Raw genomic sequence first — 6139 nt, forward strand, 5'->3', positions numbered from 1 at the left:
ACAGTATAATTACATGACCAAAAGCAGGTTGAAAATGGTTAAAAGGTTCCCTTACTTCTGCTGACCTACAAGTCGGGGTGAATATTACCAGATAAATCTGCTCCTGCCCCCCATAGAGTTATAATATATCTAGACTAAAGGGCGGACGGCCCTATTCATTTCGATGAAAGTTGCTCACAAGCACCCGGAAGTACCTCTACTTCTTGGATCGGCTCCAACGTTGGAGCCAATAGAGCATGTGCACTAGCGTTTCAGACGATAGAAGCATGCGCAGTAGGGTTTTAAATGCGGATGTCTTGCAAATCTCCCAGATTTGACCAGCAGGCGACGGCAGCTTCACTGTTCTACCGTGGTTCTGGGGGCTTGTGCCCCCCCCCCTCCCCCTATATTGTATTCATATGTCCTCCTTTTATAATGTGTGTGTAGTGTGTCCAGGGCCAGCCCTAGGAGTTTGGTGGCCCTAAGCAAGATTAGTTTGAGGCCTCAAAACACTCCCAGCAAAATCTCACACACACACACACACGCACGCACGCACGCACGCACGCACGCACGCACGCACGCACGCACGCACGCACGCACGCACGCACGCACGCGCACACACACACAAAAGGATGGCGACGAGACAGATCACCGGTCACCACTAGATTTATTATTAATAAAGCTGATCTGCCATCACCAGAGACGGCTGAACAGGAGCAGACATCACAGGAAGAAAGAAAGGCCAAGCTTTCGCAAGAAGTGTGATCTTTTGACGAGGGAATGTTCACAGGTTTCTCAATTAGCCGGAACAATTTCTGTGACTATGGCAGGTAATTTCACCTATAGTAGGAGTTTTTATAGGATTTGTGTAGTAATTCTAGCAAGTTCACTCCAGAGAGTTACGAGGTTCTGTAAACGCATTGTGAAAACAATAGGTTAGTGTGTTGAGCCAGGGGTAGGTTATTGCAGTGATTGTCAACCTTATCTGGATCAGGGCACACTTGAAAATCTTGAAAGCGTTCGCGGCCCACCCATCTGACCAGTTGTCAGATGGGTGGGCCACATCGCATGCATTTTCAGAGTTTGTTTGTGTTCCAGCTTAGATCAATGGAACTAACACTAAGTTCCTATTTATAGTTATCACAATGAAAACTCATTGTTCAATGTTTTAAAGAAAAAATACCATGACAACAAAAAGTTGTCATGGTATCATTTTTTTTTTTTTTTTATTTAAATTTTTATCCCACGATTTTGTAACCCTATTTTTTACACCCAGTGCCAATTGTCTATGTAATCCTGGGCACTACCTTCCCTCTGCCAACCTAGGGAGGCCAGGGCCGAGCCCATGCCTCCTTCAATGCATGAGAGCCAACTGACCTTCTTGTCACCTGACAGGGGAGAGTTTCCCTGGTTGGACGTGTCATGGTATCATTAAAATCTTGGGGGTTTTTTTGCCAATTATTTGGGGGCCACTTGCAATATCCTCACAGCCCACCAGTGGGCCCTGGCCCACAAGTAGAGAATCACTGGGCTTGTGTATTGAGCCAGAGTGCGTTGAGACAGGGTACGTTAGTGTGTTGAGTCAGGGTACGTTAGTGTGTTGAGACAGGGTACGTTAGTGTGTTGAGGCAGGGTACGTTAGTGTGTTGAGTCAGGGTACGTTAGTGTGTTGAGTCAGGGTACGTTAGTGTGTTGAGTCAGGGTACGTTAGTAGTGTGTTGAGTCAGGGTAAGTTAGTGTGTTGAGTCAGGGCGCGTTAGTAGTGTGTTGAGTCAGGGTACATTAGTGTGTTGAGTCAGGGTACGTTAGTGTGTTGAGTCAGGGCACGTTAGTGGTGTGTTGAGTCAGGGTACGTTAGTGTGTTGAGTCAGGGTACGTTAGTGTGTTGAGTCAGGGCACGTTAGTAGTGTGTTGAGTCAGGGTATGTTAGTGTGTTGAGTCAGGGTACGTTAGTAGTGTGTCGAGTCAGGGCACGTTAGTGTGTTGAGTCAGGGTAAGTTAGTGTGTTGAGTCAGGGTACATTAGTGTGTTTGTTGAGTCAGGGAATACTGCAGGGTCTATGACATGTCAGACAGATACTCTTGAACATTATTTTTGCACTGACTAAAGTCCAACAGTAGAGGGCAGTGTCTTCCTTCAAATACAGATCACATTTACTCAGCTGTCAACCTTCCTATGGCCACAGAAACATTCTACTGCCTACAAACTTATCAGATCATGACGTTGAGACAGAGACACAGATGCCCAAAAACTCTCTTTGTTTTCGGAACAAGGTTGATTTTTCACAGCAAATAAAAGCATCTCCACAGTACGAATGGGGCATCACCAAATTAATGGTTTGATGTGAAATATTTGCGACGCATTTTAGGATAATTTATTTAATTTAATTACTTAATGTATTTTATTTATTTATTTTTCACGCTCCCAGTGTTTAAGGACTTTTACTAATATTCAACTAAATAAAATACTGGAAAGTGCACTGTTCCTTAAACCAATCACAAATCTGTGCTGATGGAAACGTTTTTTCTGCTGGTCCACTATTCTTTTACTAACATTTTGTGACTTTGTTTTTCATCTCAGATTAGATTTATCCAGTGGCGCAATCACTCCAAACTGGTGCCCGGTTCTTTTCTTAGAAACCAGAACTTGGGGCATAGCTCGGAATTCTGGGCCTCTTGACAAGATGAGACCACAGGACCTTGGGGCCCCATTCCAGCTTGAGGCCCTTGAAATATCACTGCTGATCTCACTCGCTATGGCGCTAAGTAGAACCTAACTGTTCTGTGGTTGATACCACATACTATAGCCCCTTGGTTTCAACTCACATTTTGTGGTCGTATGGCGCTGGACGGCCAGGGGTTTAGGCTCCAAACCAGCCCGGGAGCTCTTTGATGGCATAGTGGTTACAATGCTAGCCTGCTGAACCACACATATCCCCACTGACATGGGATCGCATCCCACTATGTCCTTCCTCCAGTCACGGCCACTCAGCTTTCCTGTTTACCGAAAAGAGGAAAACATTTGAAAGGTTTTGGACCTAAAATGGCAATGGCAGTACTCCCCTTTAGAAGGGAATGTGTCTGAAACTAGGGGGTGCTCCTCGTCAGTTGCGAGGCCCTGGGTTCGAATCCGACTCTTGGCGTCACTATTAAGCCATAGCTTAATAGTGAGGCTGCCTGGGAATTGGAAAGTAGCTGGTTCAACCCCCAGCTTGCCGAACACTGAAGACTACTGCGTAGTTTGTACCCGCTCTATCACTGGATGACACGCTTTATAAGAAAATAACTTAAATGTTAACATTTAAGATTCCAGTGGCCACACGTCCTTTCATCTTCTCCAACAATATAATCCACAAATAGCTAATTTTTTGTTTGTCAATGTAGAAAAAATTGACTGGAGTGGGACATTTAAGTAATGCCACTTGTCAATAGTCAGTCATGTGCTGGCACTACATGCTCTGTCAATTACTACAACATAATGGGGGGGGCATCTGTCCAACTTGAATTGGCAAATCTCTGACCGCAGAATGATTCAATTCCATTATGATTCCTTGGGAAACGATTCAATGCATCATGAAATCTCTAATATCACAATGATTAAATTAAATTAAATTATTCTTGATACAATTATTCCATTTAAATTATTGTTTTGTTTAGTAATACACTGAATAAGGCAAATAAGGCAGGAGAACTGATTTACTCAGTATTGGAAAATAGTTGAGTTCTCAGCAAAAAATATTTCAAGAAGTAATTTTGTTATTATAATCGATTCTATCCTTCAAAATCGATGCAGTTGAATTGCCACCTTCATAACTTAATTTACACCCCATTAAACGGTAAAATACACAGTGTTAAGCAAATGGACCTGTAAGGGTCCATTTTGGTTCCATTTGTATACTTTCGGAATTAAATAGTGCACACCTGCACAGCCACACACACATATAGTACTGTACAAACTCCAGTATATAGTGTATATACAAACACACATTACTTAGTATAGCACCTTTTCAGACTGTGGTTCCAAAGCGCTTCACAATGGGACGTTCACAGGAGGAGATTGGTGCGCACATAATAAACACAGTACAGGCTGCATGAGGGACACCTGAACAAAAGTAGGCTTACTCAGTAGGCTTCCAATTACAAAATAACACACGGTGCTTTTTAAGGTGAAGTGTGTGAAAGGGAGGTGTCATGTACTAGTACACAACATGCTGACAGGACACATTGACACTTTCACAATATCGCTTATCTCTGGCATCGTGCGATCCATCATTTCTATCAACGAATGAGCGTGACATTTCCTCTGTCCTCCCGCTACTCCTCCTCTTTCTGTACCTTCTCCTCTTCCATCTGCTCCTCCTCTCTCTCCTCTTCTCCTACTGGAGGAGAGGAGAGGAAATTGGGTTAGATTGAGATCTCTGAGGATCCTTACGCAAGCGCATCAGAGGGGATCCTGTGTCAGCCTGGCCTGTTTTAAATACTATGAGTGCGTGTGTGCGCGTATGTGTGTGTTTGTATGTGTTTGTGCGTGCAAGAGTGTATCATGTGTGAATGCACGTGTGGGTGGATGTGTGCATGGGCACTTACAGAGATGTGTGGGTGCTGCCATGCTTACACAGGTTTTTGTGCGCGCATGTGTGCATGTGTGCGTGTGCACAGGGTTTGTGAGGGTATGCATATATTCATAATCTAACTAAGTCTGTGGAGACATGAAGGAGCAGAAACTGAAAAAGAGTAACAGAAAAGCAGGAAATAAAGAACAGGAAAATGGCCGATGTACAAGCTCACGATGCTTGTTAGGTCGGCTATTTTTGGCGAAGGGATTTGGTGTAGAGTGATAAAAGAGCGTACCAAGTACAGTTGCAACAGGGTTTAAGTGGGTATACACAGTCTGGACACTCATCCACAGCAGTAACACGCAGTCATGCCTGGACGCTCACTGTGGTTGAGAGCACCATTAAAGTAATTGCCTTTACCAGGAAGGTCCACTCCATTATACACACTCACACACACACACACAATAGCCTGGACCTACTCCCTAAAACCAGAGTGTCCATTTAACTCAGAGTTACAAAATGATAAATTAACATACGCTGTGTAAAAAAGCGTTAAATTAAGGACAGTGTGACAATGAATGGACCCTTTACGAGTGCATTTCAACACTCACTTAAGTTAACACTCTTTTGACTGTACTCCACTAGTTAAATCAGCAGAAGCTTTGCCGTACCTCCCAACCTCTCAAATCAAATGAGTGGCGCCCTCTGTGGCTCAAGCGGCTAATTGCCCTGTAGGACGGTGGTGGGCACAGCACAACCGCTCACACATACAGTACACTATATTGTTTTTCACAAATCTGGGTTTTGTTGCAGTGGCAGGGGGTGGAGGTGGAGGCATAGAAATACGTGTGTGATTTGTTTAACCGGGGAAATGTACCAACAGTGCTTTTATTTTGGAATATATTGTATGGCTCAATTCATATAAATATATCTTCCATTTGGCTGTGTGTGGTGTCAGTGAGTCTAGGGCCAGCCTCCATAGCTGCTATTTTCAATAGGAGTCTGGCACCATGGTTCTTATCCCTTTACATCCCTCTTCTCCGTCTCCGTCTCCCCCCCCCCCCCTGTCTCTCCTTCGGTCGCCTGTTTCTTTCTCTCTCTCTCTCTCTCTCTCTCTCTCTCTCTCTCTCTCTCCTTCACTCTCTCTACATCCTCTCCCCAGTGGTGGAAAGTAACTAAGTACATTTACTCAAGTACTGTACTTTTGCTGAAAATAGCCGGTCGACAAGCTCACAACGTGCGGTGTTGCGACCCATTGTGAGCTTGTCGATCGGCTATTTTCAGCGAAAGCTTTTCCCACAATAACAGAAAAGACACTATAGAGCCATGAAAGACTCCGGTAGTATACTAACTATATAGGGTTTAAGTGGTTAAGTACAATTGTGAGGCATTTACCTTTTGAGTATTTTCATTTTTCGATACTTTATACTTCTTCTCCACTACATCTCAGAGACAAATCTTGTACTTTTTACTCCACTACAATTATTTGACGGCTTTAGCTACTAGTTACTTTGCAGATTGAGGATTATTATTACAAAGCATTTATTAACCAACTTATACTTCGGCTATTCAAAAACAGCTGATCTACAAGCTCGTAGCTTGCTT

Source organism: Gymnoscopelus braueri (assembly GCF_963280865.1).
Source record: "Gymnoscopelus braueri genome assembly, chromosome: 19".
NCBI lineage: Eukaryota > Metazoa > Chordata > Actinopteri > Myctophiformes > Myctophidae > Gymnoscopelus > Gymnoscopelus braueri.